The sequence below is a fragment of the Littorina saxatilis genome, linkage group LG5 (assembly GCF_037325665.1).
Source record: "Littorina saxatilis isolate snail1 linkage group LG5, US_GU_Lsax_2.0, whole genome shotgun sequence".
NCBI classification, from domain to species: domain Eukaryota; kingdom Metazoa; phylum Mollusca; class Gastropoda; order Littorinimorpha; family Littorinidae; genus Littorina; species Littorina saxatilis.
Genome location: NC_090249.1, coordinates 44702518 through 44717450, shown reverse-complemented (window position 1 = coordinate 44717450; position 14933 = coordinate 44702518). Strand labels below are relative to the sequence as shown.

The following is a 14933-nucleotide window of genomic DNA, read 5'->3' as shown; positions in this document are numbered from 1 at the left end:
CTATGGACCAGAAAAGTATTGAAATTTTACAAGCACAGGTTTAGTAGAAAATCTTTAGAAACTATGTATAAATCCTACGTATTACCACACTTTGACTACGCCGATGTCGTCTGGGACAGTTGTACAGAAGTTTTATCTAACATTTTGGAACAGATCCACCTCGAGGCCTTAAGGGTAATTGTCGGAGCAGTTAAAGGAACAAGCCACCAAAAATTATATGATGAATCAGGCTTCAGTAGTTTAAAACTAAGACGGGAAAAACATAAATTAATTTTGTATCATAAAATGGTACATGGGAAATGTTCCCAGAACGTGGCTGATTTATTGCCTCCTCTTGTCTCGACTGTGAACCCCTATCATAGACGAAACCCACTTGAACGGGTCGTACCACCACACAGAACTGAATTGTATAATAAGTCATTTGTTCCCAGCACTACCCGAACATGGAATTCTCTACCAGATAATATCAAATTAACAAAATCAATTAGCCAGTTTAAACAGTTTTTATGTCGTTCAGATAGTAAAGTTCTTCCTCAACATTATTATGGCAAGAGAAAAGACGGAATTATACACTGCAGACTAAGATTAGAAATGAGCGATTTAAATGATGATATGGTGAAACGCCACTTAAGTGATAACCCGACTTGTCAGTGCGGATATCAAATTCAAAATGAAAATGTTGAACATTATTTATTATTTTGTAGTAATTACGATGATGTCCGAAGACTAACTATACACACATTACCGAATGATCATCAAAATGTACAATGTTTATTGTTTGGTCTGCCAAACCTACGTTTTACCGAAAACATTGAAATATTCGAAAAGGTACATAGCTTTATAAGGTTAAGTGATAGATTTTGATTACCCTGTGGTCACCATGTCAATGATCCAGTATTTGATTATTGGCAGGTCATGCTGTTTTACGTTTTTACTGAAGGTCAAGTTTTGAGTAAATCTTTTTATTAAAGGTTTTTCTGTGTATTCACATGACTAACCTCAGCTTAATTAGTTTGTACGACAATGTAAATGAAATTTTGCTGCTGCAGTAGCATTGATCTAGCAAGTCTGTGAAAGTCTCTCATCGTCTCTCTGACCCCCCCCCTCCCCACACACACACACACACACACACACACACACCCTCCTCCCCCGGGATCTCCCCGATATTGCAGTCCTTCCCGTCCTCTGTCACATCCTCTAATTATTTTGCTGCATTTTTTCCTCTTTTTTGTGTGTGTGTGTAAAAATTGTATCTTGTCTGTCTTGCGTTCTCATAAGGGTATAAGTGATTCTATGACCTCGACATAACGTGAAATAACAATTCCTATCTAGATGTACATATTTATAACCACACTTAATATAAGCTTAGCTTGTTGTGTGGCCACAAATGTTTATATCGTATATACATGCCACCCTGTATTTCATTAATAAAATCTTGTTTAAACCAAGTATCGAATCGAAGAATGTTTTGCTCTGGCCGGTGTAACAGTCGAGCATGCGCATTGAACCTCCACAGTCACGAGGCACATGAAAATTAGTAATTAACGCGTGAAAATTACTAATTTTTAGTTTTGGCACAAGTAAGCCGTCAGGAGGCGAGCCAAAACTGAAAATTAGACATTAACACTTGAAAATTAGTAATTTTCTCGTGAAAATTAGTAATTTTCTCGTGAAAATTAGTAATTAACACGTGTTAATTACTAATTTTTAGTTTTGGCGCTAGTAAGCCGTCATATAACAGGTGAAAACAGTAACTGACAGCATTAATTAGTAATTATCACGTGATAATGGGTAACCCCAGGTAGTAAGCCGTCATAGGGCTTACTAGTGCCAAAACCTCATAATTGTAATTATCAAGGGAAAATTAGTCATTTTACCTTGATAATTACCATTTTCACGTGTTAACTACTAATTTTCCCGGGAAAATTACTAACTTTCACCTGTTAATTACTAATTTTTAGTTTTGGCTCACTCCCTGACGGATTGCTAGTGCCAAAACTAAAAATTAGTCATTTTCCCGTGAAAATTACTAATTATCCCGTGAAAATGAGTAACTAACGAGTGAAAACAGTCACTGACAGCGTTAATTAGTAATTATCACGTGATCATGGGTAACCCCAGGTTTTGGCATTAGTAAGCCGTCATAACGAACCGCACGCGTTTTCTCCACACCACACACATCTGCTTCTTGTCCCGATCGAGGTTCTTAGCCCCCCTCCCCTCTACTCTCTCTCTCTTTCTCTCTCTCTGTGTCTCTCTCTCTCTCTCTCTCTCCCCTATCAATCTCAGCCTCCCTTCCTCTCTCTCTCCCTATTTCTCTGGATACTCTCCCTCTCTCTTACTCCCAGTTACTTCCTTCTCTCCCCTCTCGAGTCTTTCTCTCCCTCTCTCGGAGTCCGTCTATCTTTTTCCCTCCCCTTGGTCTTTCTCCCTCCCCTCTCAGTCTCTCCCCTCTCTCTCTCTCTCCCTCTCCCTCTCCGCACCTTTCTCTTCCCTCTCAGTCTTTCTCCCACCCCCTCTCTCTCTTTCTCTCTCTTTCTCTCTCTCTCTCTCTCTCTCTCTCTCTGTCTCTGTCTCTGTCTGTCTCTGTCTCTCTCTGTCTCCCCCCTCCCTCTCTGCTGTTTGCCTGTCTATCTGTCTCTGTCTGTCTGTCCCACTGGGACTAGATTCTATATCTTAGTGGTCAGTTCATACTCTCTCTCTCTCTCTCTCTCTCTCTCTCTCTCTACTCTCTCTCTCTTTCTCTCTCTCTGTGTCTCTCTCTCTCTCTCTCTCTCTCTCTCAAAGTCGGCTCTCTCATCATGACAATGAATAGTAATTCTGATACAAATAGTTACATAAGAATGTCAAAAAAGTAGAATACGTGACATACAAGTAAGTAGGCCTAATTCTAAGTGAAGCGTTTCAGTTCTAAGTGCTACTTGTTATGAACTAGATCTTGCTCTAACTAAATGCCAGACCACATGATTCTCTTTCTTTCCTTCTGTTTCCCAACATTCACACTGACTATGACACGTGTACCAGTACTTTTGTAGGGCGCTAGGGGGCAACAAGAGTTCAAGGTACATGGATACATCATTCGTCCCACGAGTGCATGACCCACTTACCCTACAGATGTAGGTCACGCGCCATAGGCATATGACGTTTTGTTTCGTATTTTTGTTGTTGTTGATGTGTGTGTGTGTGTGTGTGTGTGTGTGTGTGTGTGTGTGTGTGCACGCGCGCGCGTGTGTGTACGTGTGTGTGTGTGTGTGTGTGTGTCAGTGTATGTGTGTGTGTTTCAGGTGTGTATGTGTGTGTGCGTCAGTATGGGTGTGGCTGTGTGTGTGTGTGTGTGTGTGTGTGTGTGTATGTGTGCCTGTGTGCCTGTGTGTGTGTGAGTTCCCGTTGTTGCCCTGTCGTGTATACTATTCCTATTTCATGTACGCATACGTGGTATGGGCACGACAAAATCAGCAAGGACAAAAAACAACCTATATCTACTGCGACTGTTATGTTGGGTTGTATTGCGCTTTATTTATTCATTGTTTTAATGTCAGTTTTTTTTCTCTCCTCAGTTTATTTTTTTTCTTCTCCTTCTTTTCTTTTGCCTATACGGCATACTTCTTGGCAGATGGGTTGTCTCGCAGTGCACTGAGGTTGAACTTAATTGTTGATATCAGTTATGCTCTGCGTAATTAAGATACGTCTAGAAGTTGATAAACAAGAACAATCTTTATTCTTCTTTTTTTGTGTGGATTTATGGGAAGGACACGTTTCTTTTAACTACTGCGTTAAAAAAATTGTTGTACGTCTTAAATCCTGCAGATACAACCCTTGACAAGAAGCAACATCGTATCATTAAAAAATAAAACATGGCATTTGATATATATCAGACAGGCTCAAACACACGCACTGGCACTCACGCACCAGGCTACCACACTGTCAAAAAGCGTACCATGGGATACAGCAGCCTGTGCCAAATCAAGATTTTATTTTTATGAAGAAGTGCATGCTGACGATTTTCATTATCCGGCCCTCCCGTGCCCCAAACCCCCACCCTCAAACCCCACACGCAGTTTCTCGTGATCGTCTAATTTTGGAGGAGGGGGGGGGGGGGGGGGGGGTTGGGTGTTGGATGTTGGCGTCGGGTCATATTATAGGAAGCATGTGTAATGGTGGATATCCGTACCACTTTACCACGTCAACTTTCTGACGGCACCACTGCACCACGCTCAATGTACATGTGTGTACGTGGACGGTGATACAGACTTTAGCTTTTGACTGACTATTAGGGTTTAACGTCCTCTTAGACCAACTGGTCTATATTGGGACAGGTATTGGTAATACGTTGAAGATATGGTGTGATACTTTGATTCGAACAAGCCCGCTGTGGCTGTCTTCTTCGACACACCAGCGATCATGATAATCGGAGACGAGAGATGATGCATGCGTGTCTTCGTGTTTTCCAAGCCCTGAGACTTTCGCTGTGAACGTGGGATCTTTTTCGTGCGCATGTGTGCACACGGGGGTGTTCGGACACCGAAGAGAGTCTACACAAAGTTGACTCCGAGAAAAAATCTCTCGCCGAACGTGGGGGATCGAACCCACGCTGATAGCAACCAACTGGCTACAAAGCCAGCGCGCTACCAACTGAGCTACGTCCCCGCTTTTAGCAGCAACACCAATGGTAACTGGCGATGTCCACTATGCATGACACGAATGGTAGTGAGCGAATAATATTGAAATGGATTTGTACTTTTCGATGATGAAAAGGGATATGCAGTGCAGTGTTATGCAGTGCTGTGATATACAGTGCTGATGCAGTGTTATCCCCGAGTACGGAGTAGGAGGGTCCTGCAGACTTTAATTGTGTGTGTGTCTGTCTGTCTGTCTCGACTTAACAGCTTATTGCTGGGAAACTACTGGGCGCAGTTCGTTCAAAAGTTGATACACTAACTTGATAATAGGTCCGATTGATCGTATTAAAACTTCATAATGTTACCTGGGACCTAAATGCAAAATATTTCACAAAAACGACTCTTAACGGTGGGAGGTTTGGCGGGGGGAGGCAAAAAGAACAGCCAAGCCAACGACACCAGGCTTTCAGCCAAGCCAGCGACAATACAGGCTTTGCGTGCTTTGCGTGCGTGTACCACTGCGCGAGGACTATATGTGTAGGCATTTGAGTTCACTGGCGAATGTCAGAGTTGGTGGCTTGGTGGAAAGCGTTTCCGACTATGGCCAAAGTGATCCGGGTTTGATTCCCAGCATGGGCGATCTATTTTTTATTTTTATTTTTTTAATAAATTCTTGTTTACTATTGTTTATTATGAACGTTTTAATGTTTTATTTCACTCTAATAATTTTTTTAATTGTGTAAAATAAATAATTTATTTTTTATTTTTTTATTTTTAAATCCAAGTGATCCGGGTTCGATTCCCGGCATGGGCGGTCTATTTTTTTTTTTTTTAATTCTTGTTTACTATTGTTTATTATGAACGTTTTAATGTTTTATTTTACTCTAATAATGTTTTTAATTGTGTAAAATAAATTTTAAAAAAACTTCTTTTTTTTTTTCTAAATCCACGTGCACAAGACAAAAACTTTCATACTGGGGGAGCGAGCCAGTCTGAAGAGTACTCGGGTCCAGCGCCAGCGTTTTTTTATTGTTTCAAGTTCTTCGTCGTGTCTGTTTTTGTTATTGAGTATTTATTTCCTATCTAAAGTTAGTCTGTCAATATTTGAACATTAATTTGTCACCCTATTGTGTGTGTGTGTGTGTGTGTGTGTGTGTGTGTGTGTGTGTGTGTGTGTGTGTGTGTGCATGTGTGTGTGTGTGTTTATGTGTTTGTGTCGGTATTTTGTGTGCGGTGTGGTGAGCGTTCAAATGGAAGGGTGTTTGTAAGCCTGACAGTATCTGTGATGGTTTACGGGAGGCTTACTGTGCCTTTAACTAACTTTATTTGACAAGAGAAAACTATAATATACGTTATCGAGATCTGTGTAAAATGTCATATTTTGGTCAAAAACGCAAATAACATTTATGTATCGATCGAATTCCTTTCAGGTACTATGACTTTGTTGTTGTTTTGACGGTTGAACGAGCACACACACACATGCAATCAAACACATAAGCTTCATATTTGGGCGTTTCAGGTTGACCGAAACTTGAAAGGAACTACAAAACACATGTCATGTACTGACTTTGTTGTTGTTTTGACGATTGAACGAGCACACACATATGCAACCAAACACATGACGTGTGTTTTGTAGTTCCTTTAAAGTTTCGGTCAACCTGAAACGCCCAAATATGAAGTTTTGTAGGCCTCTGACGTCACATGGCTCAAAGAAGGGAAATCCAATGTCCAATCGATACATTATACGTTATTTGCGTGTTTGACCAAAATATGACATTTTACACAGATCGAGACAGTCATTGTTCTCCGAGACCGCGCTAGCGGTCGAGGTGAACAATGACTGTCGAGATCTGTGTAAAATGTCATATTTTGGTCAAACACGCAAATAACATTTATGTATCGATCGAATTCCTTTCAGGTACTATGACTTTGTTGTTGTTTTGACGATTGAACGAGCACACCGCACACTCCTGTGCACACACACACATGTCCACAATCAAACACATCAGCTTCATATTTGGGCGTTTCAGGTTGACCGAAACTTCAAAAGAACTACAAAACACACGTCATGTACTGACTTTGATGTTGTTTTGACATTGAACAGCACACACACATGCAATCAAACACGCATGACGTGTGTTTTGAAGTTCCTTTAAAGTTTCGGTCAACCTGAAACGCCCAAATATGAAGTTTTGTAGGCCTCTGACGTCACATGGCTCAAAGAAGGGAAATCCAATGTCCAATCGATACATAAAGTTTTGTAGGCCTCTGACCTCACATGACTCAAAGAAGGGAAATCCAATCTCCAATCGATACATTACCAGCTATTGTGTTTTCAGCGTAGCAATATACTATCGGCATTATACTTGTCTCGTCTAAATATCGGACCCTATTGCTACGATGAAAACACAATAGCGTTTATATAGCTATTCTGACATTAAATTCTGTGTTAAAATCATGTTTTTGTCAGCAACAAGTACCAGAATGGTACATGTCGTTGATTGCAGACGACGGTTCCCTTTTCGCATGAAGCCACGGAAATAACCGAACATTGAAAAACCCACGAACATGTATTACGGAGAAAACTCGAGATTACCGGATGTCTATTAGCATTACGTCAATATGCTAGGAATCATATGACGTCATGACGTATCATGTTTGCCTACGTATATTGTATGTTCGAAAGTCTGACTTCTGTTGGGAATTCGCGTGATGAAGACTGCGGTAAATCTGTAGATGATAAGAGAACAAGGATTGTCTCAGAAGAAACGACTAAATGTTTCAGACCGGTAACTTCATTTCAACATTGTACTATACAATGGACCTTCTATGTGACAGGAGAGTTTGCTGATTTTGTGTTAAACATTGGAGAGATCGTCTGCTAGAATCAGAGATAGGTCGCTTCAGATTGCAGCTTCTGGAAATTTGCAAGGTTTGTTGCCTGTTAAAGAACTGGATTTTACACGTAATGTATGTCATGTGCAGTAAGCAACAACAAAAACACACACACAGCAAATGGCATCGTCTGTCGACTAGTCACAGAAACAAACCTGGCGAGGTATGCGTGTACTTTATACACGTGGAAGAAACCGGAACCATGCGTCTTTGTTATTGACAATATGCTTTTGGATATTGAGTAAAATGGCCGACTTCCGTAGCATTATGCTTTGATGATCGGAAGAGACCATCCAATCACAGCCCCCGAATTCCCCCACGTGTTCATCAGAATAGCTATATTTATGAAAATATAGGCATTCTGTTTTATCAATTTGATGTTGTTCAAATTCAGTAGTTCATGCGGGGAGGAGAACTAGCTTCGCGCATGAAAATTGTTATGCGGAAGGTCTCGGTGAGAAGAAAATAGGCAAGAGCAGATTTGTGTTGAAAAAGTGAGTGTTTTTGATGAAAGCATCGTGGTCAAGGGATAAATAGCTTACACACCTCGTCCCGAATAGCTTGCATATTTTCCCTCGGATAGATTTTCATGTATTCCCTCGCCTATACCAATCGACCCTCGGGAAAATATGCAAGCTATTCAGAACTCGGGGTATGTAACCTATGTATCTTCTTCTGATGAAAATGGAAAGCCTGCATACAGGGGAACCCCCCCCCCCCTTTCAAGACCCCCCCCCCCCCCAATTTAAGACTTCCTCCCTTTTAAGACCTGCTTTTTTATGTTCATAACCTCTGTAAATTTACCCCCATTTTAAGACCCCCTCCTTTTTAAGACCTGATTTTTTCAGATTTTAGACGGTCTTAAAATGGGGGTTCCACTGTAATCAGATTGCATACCGTTGTTGGTGCTGTTGCAGTGTTGGTTCACAAGTCTTGCAGCTTAGTACCGTTCGAAATTTGAAGTGGACGAACTTCACACTGCCATTGGGTCAATTTATGGACCGAGAGGCTTGAAAACAGTCACGAAAACACAGTTTGGACCATAAGTAAGCCGGAACACGTCGCAATAATGCGAATAATTATCATATATAGGCCTATAACACTAAACCAAAACAACAAGTTCGTCAGGGAATTGTCACTCGTCTGAAATTCTCGCTCGTCATGGTCGCATGGTCAACATACTGCGCAGCGTTCATTACACTCGACCCCAAAAAACACACACAAAAACACCTCCATCTTACTAATTTTTATATGTCTTGAATCTAGATTATCTATAACGTCCCACCATCACACGCGCTTAATCGGGCTATGCAACATTAAGTCTACTGCTCAAGGCCAGTTTACTCATCTGTCTCGTAGTGAGTTCAAGATGAATCTGGATAATGCCGGACTTCTTCCATCTGCACAATGCTGCCTACTATGCTACTTCAGTCTGGTTCATTGTATAAAGCGGAACAACATCTCCAACAAACTGCAAACCGGTAGATCGAACTGGCTCAGTGCCGATTACAGTTGTGGTATTTTGGCATTACCTGTTTGCGGGTTAAATGCCGGAAATAACGTTTTAACACGGTCACCGTCTCGAATATAAAAAGGGGTGTCGGTTTTGGAGAACTTCAGAATTTGATTTTAGCTTCTCATTGTCCTAACGCATATTGTTCATTCTCACGACGGCGTTTGTGACGCAATTCCTGGTACAATTTTAAAAAGGACCGCATAGCCGTTTTTGACTTCTGAAAGTGCTGACTGCAGAATTCAATTGGAGACTTAGTTTTTGTGTGTTCTTGTTGTCTTAAACGTAGCTTGTTCTTTCTCTCGAAAGTAGAGTGTTCTAGATGAGGGTCTTTTTAAGAACGTGTACGGTAACATGTACGTGTTACGTCATCAAGTCTAGCTTTTACGCGTTTGAGTTCTACATGTCGCGCTAGCCAACGAGACGTGTAATATGGATTAAAATGATATTTGTCTCCGTGACTTTGGCACCATACGCAGTGGAAAAGCAGGTCCATGCCAAACTAGTTTGACACGACCTCATTTGCATAATATACACACATGTGCTTTGAACGATATTGTGATCTCATGTAGGCCTATGTAGGATAAATAGGGTTTGAACTGATGGAATCGCTGACTGCATTCAATTTTAGATTTTAACTTCCTTTTCTATCTCTGTCTGTCTGTCTGTCTGTCTCTCTATATCCTTGTCTGTCTGTCTGTCTGTCTGTCTGTCTGTCTGTCTCTCTCTCTCTCTCTCTCTCTCTCTCTCTCTCTCTCTCTCTTTTCCTTGGGAAATAAAGTTCCATCAACATCGTCATCTTTTGTATACTCACGCAGCTCGTTCTTTTTCTCTCTCAATCTCCAGTTTCTGTTCTAAGCCCCTGGAGGAAAAGCAGCAAAGTTCAAGACGCGAGGTGATTAAGCCATAACGTCACTGCCTCCAGTCTGAGAGCACTCAGTGACATCAGTGTCCGGCGTCTTGGTCGAGGAAAAACTGACCGCACCAGGAATTCGTTTGTCAAAAGACCAAGGTAAGCAGAATTACACAGACAGCAATTAGTGTGTGGTCACTTTCAGAGCCTTCGTGGAATTTCCATGGTGGCAAGCTGAGTACAAAAAAAAGTTAATTTGTGCATGCAGCACCGGCTTCGACATTATTAAAGGCCCAGTCTGCCTCAAATGGTTTACAGAACGATTTAAATCTTCTCACGAAAAAAAAAGCAGTTCTAACCTTATGGAACACATTTGCAATAGCATTTAACAGCATTAAATGACACAGTTTGTTTTAATAGCTATTTAGCTTGCGTAAACCACACACCAGATTTTGTGGTTTATTTTACCCCCTGAGCCATCGTGAACCCGTGTCACACACTTTCCTTTTTTTCTCACAACCTTGTATGAACTGCTTCCGGGCTCCTTTTTTTAAAACTGTCAAAACTTCGAGTTGTACTGATCTTGTCTTGATGAAAAAATAAATCTTTTATGATTCAAGAATGTTTGTGTTACAAGCTGGCAATTTATTATTTAGTTCTGGCGCCAAAACGAGGCGTCCGAATGTGGCCACGCAAAAATAAATTCAGTCTTTGAAAAATGCTCGCTCTTTACGGCCGGAGCTAGGATGTTCTCAAGCGGTGAGTGTTTAAACGGAAGGGTATTTGTACTGTGTGTAAAAGCCTGACAGTGTCTGTGACCAAAAACTGATGGTTTACGTGAAGCTGTGTGTGCATTTAAGCCTGTATAATTATGTATCTAAAGCCTCAGGTTAATTGGGCGAAGATTACTCAGCGAAGCAGGCTGCACGACACTTTGTTTAAGAATTGTCGGTGACAAGATTTTGTGAAGTCTTAACGAAGACGACTTCGGGCTTAATTTAAAGGCGGTCTTTAATTGACCTCAAGGTCGACTTCGCGAAGTCTTTTTACCGAAAACTCAGTCCCCTTTAAAGCTCCGTGCGGCCAGCCGGCTTCGCGAAGTATACTTTGCTTAATCGACTTCCAGCCCTAGAGACCCTATCGGTATTCCAAGCTCTCGTAATCTCTCGCAAACAACAGAGCATAGCAAAGCATGCGGTACAGCGATCTCGTGCGAGCTGCACAAGCCAAGGTTCGAAGTTCTCGCCGCGATGTTCAAAGCATAACAATTAAGGAGCGTGTCTCGCGAGAGCTGCTCAGATACCGAAAAGGTCTATTAAGGACAGGCTTAAGACCGCCGTGAGTTGAATTAATGAAGAATACAAACTCTATGTTGCTTCCATGCCTAAGTTAAGTTTTTCGTTGCACCTGAGGGATTATCGAATCTTGAAATCTGATTTTACCTGGGGAAAACACCCCAACAAACAAGCAAACTACCCAACCTATAATTCGACCTCTTTCTTTGAATGTACACTGTTGACAAGGAAAAAAAACCGTGACTTTGGCATTGCATTTTGACTAAAAAAAGGTCGAGCTTCTTAGAGAATTTTGCTGAGATTAAACTCCAAAGTGCACCAAAAGAACTGACGACCTTGACATTGATCGGAGTCTTTCTTGTCGAAATAGACAACCTTGAAAATTTCACCGGAGTGTTATCAACGATCAAATATTTGCGCAGACAGGTTGAGATTTCCAATGTTATCTTCTTGGTTATAGTATCTAGCCATAAACTGATATCAGGTTGAAGCACGACCGCTCACCAAAATTGCTGAATCAGCAGAAATGTGGATGTTTCTGCTCCTTGGTAGAAGGTTACTTTCTCTCTTCGCAAGTTTGATGTCGTTATTCAACAAGTGTTGAAAGCAAACGTGAATGTTTATTTCTTCTGCCTTCGACAGTTATTTTTACAAAAGAAAGGTTGGAGCAAAGCCTGCGTTCACTTGATAAGAATATTGCTTTTTCTAGTGTTTAAAAGTAAAACTTAAAAGATTCTGAGGTTTTAGCTGATGAGTACATTAACTATTGAAAATTTGGCCATTAGTTTGCATTGATTAGTTTTCAGTATAGCTCTTTTTTCAATCGGCTAGTTTTAGTTTGCCCGAATAATATATCAAACCTATTGTGCCTGTTTTTTATTTAAATAGCCACAAGCATGCATGCTAAGCTGAAACCATTATACATGTTCTGCACCTACAACAACCGAGTTTAGATCGAATTTCAGTTAATAAAAAGCTGAGTGACACCGACGACGTTTTTCCACCTACTCCATCGAGTTATGGACTTGCAGACATACGATCGGCGATTAAAGTTACTGACTTAACTTGTCACGTCCAGGTGCACGGAGCCCTTATGGCTTTCAGTCATATTTCAGGCAGCTGCGTTTGACAAAACCTAAACAAGTTTAATTGAATTTTATGCAAGGAGTCAAAAACTGCAATTTTTATACGAATCAATTTTGGTCTGTCTCCGGGCAGGAGAGCAGCGTAGCCCTCGACCAGGCTCACATGAGGTCCCGCCGGCATGTGAACTAATTACGTCAAAAGCCTACATGGAAGTCTGTTTGTCTCGGCGAGAGGGAGAATTCTTTCTATTTTGGGAACTGTACGTCAAGATATTGTGTTTGATTAGGTAAAAAAACTGATTGTAAAAGATCAGTAGTACATGAGGTGGGACCATTTTGACGGGAGATGCGAACTGACAAACCGCATATTGTTTCGTTGGGCTGGCAACACTAGAGGTAGGTGTATATAGTCATCCGTGATATAGTTGTGTAAAGCTTCTGGCTGTGATATCGTAATCTGCGACAAAAAGACAAATCGTTGCTTCATCAATGCTGTGGCTCCTGCACTACCCCTTTAAAACAACAACTGACAACAACACTGACTGACCAAGACGTCTTTTTGTGACCCTCTTTCGAACTGAAATCTCTGACGTCAAAGGCCAAATAGTTTTCAAAAATACATCATAACATGAATAATGGCGTCAGGTAAAACTACATTTGTCACTTCTTCTGTATTTCTCCCGCGGAAGTGACATGTCATAATTTCAAGAACGAAGGGTGTCCACGTAATTTGAACATTTCAGCAGTAAAAAAATAATCGTAAGGTCACCTCCAGGCTATGCATGGTTATCGGTATCGTATATCATTAAAGTGCAGTAAATCAGGAGGTCAGCGACTGGCCGGTTAGTCTTTCCCTTTCTCACCATAAGTCCGCCAGCCTCGCGGCTATTTGTCCTGCGTGACCTGGTGGCTGATCAGTCATTGAACGCCAGTAACAACCGTCTGGTCAGCATAGTGTAGTACTCTTAAATACTTGTGTAAAGATTTTTCTTCATTGTTGTTTATCATCAAGTTTAATGAATGCTGAGATTGTTTGATATAACCTTTAACGAATTGGCATTCCTGTCAGCTTTTAATATAAAGTTCACATTAATTGATCGATTTTAGGCTGTTTATACCACTCTTAGATATAACCTTTAACAAGTTACATTCCTTCCATCCGTTTTAATTCACATTGATTGATCGATTTTAGACAGTTTTCACCATTCCGTCTCAGTCATATCCTTGTGAACTCTCATCAAGTGACTTGCATAACAGGCATTCTCAACAAACCTAGTCACATTTTGTCATGTATAATTTTCAAGCTCTGATATTTTGTGGTATTGCCTGGCACCAGTGCTGGCACTAAATACAAAAGTCGCAGTGTTCGGGATCTTCGGAATCCATGTTTAAAAGGTAGGTATGGTAATTGAGCGCGGATGTAGCTTTAGTAAAAAGGATAATATTGTGTAGTGATGTCGAAAATGGTGGTTTAAATATGATTGATTTGAAACACATGCAGGCATCCTTTTTATTACAATGGGCTGTCAGACTGACATCCCCCAAAGTCACGGATAAGTGGAAATGTGTTCCAAAGTCAGTGTTTTCAATGTACGGCTCAAATTGTGAATGTTTTTATTCAAATGTTCATTTTCGGAGACTAAAGGGGAGTGAACTTGTCAAATCCAAATTTTGGAAAATTGTTTTGAAAACCTGGCTTGATAACAACGTAGGCTTATGTATTGATGATAATTTATTTAATCCGCTTCTATGGAATAACCAATGTTTTGCTTATGCCGGAAATGTACTGTATTTTGAAGATTGGGCGAGAAAGGGTCTTAATAGTGTACATGATGTTTTATACAGAAACGAATTTGTTTCCTATCAGTTCATTTGTGATGTTTTAGGAAAATCCCCACGGAGAATTTTGGAATATAACATGGTTCGTGCTGTTGTTCTGAATGTAATGCATAAGACGATGCACGGAAAGAAAGAAATTGATTTGATGGATATCCCCTCATATCGTGGTAAGAAAGTACACAGCGCACAACAGTTTAGAAAAGAATTAGTAAGTATGAAAGTTGTTGAACCGTGTGCAATTGGCTTTTGGAGGAGGAAATTTAATTATGAAATTGATAAGAAAGATTGGCTGATTAGTTTTGAATCGGTTAAAGAAACAAGGTTGCGTGTATTACAATGGAAATTACTTCACAATATTTATCCCACAAACATTATGTTATGTAAAATGAAAGTTGTGGAGGACAATGTCTGTTCATATTGTAGTAATAGCGTTGATTATATAGAACACTTTTTTCTCTTTTGCCCAGTGGTGATTGAGTTTTGGAAACAGATAGAATTTTATATTTGGGTACATCTGGATAAACAAATAGAGTTAACAGTGCACGAAATTATGTTTGGTGTCAAAAATCGAAAAATGCAAGCAACTCTGTTGAAAGAATTGAACCGTATAATTTTGGTTGCTAAAATGTGCATAAGTATTTATAAAAAAAACAAAGGCTTCAATGCCTCTTTTTGTTTTATTCGAAAAGCAATTGCAGATCAGAAATATAAAATTATGATTTAAAAAAACCCAAAAAAAACACGTTTGCTGTGCGAACCGAAAAAAAAAAAGGCTATAGATTACATATTGTAAGTTTTGGTGTTAGCCTTAATCTTTAGTTCTGTGTACCAAAT

At 40.4% G+C, this 14933-nt stretch overlaps 1 protein-coding gene across 1 annotated transcript in view; it reads left to right on the top strand.

The window, feature by feature from the left end:
• Window positions 1-9831: 9831 nt before the first annotated feature.
• LOC138967233 (E3 ubiquitin-protein ligase MARCHF4-like) overlaps window positions 9832-14933 on the top strand; it is a 28902-nt gene continuing 23800 nt past the window's right edge. Inside the window, exon 1 of the mRNA XM_070339755.1 lies at window positions 9832-10039. The gene's annotated coding sequence lies outside the window, so the exon portion shown is untranslated. The remainder of the gene's footprint in view (window positions 10040-14933) is intronic.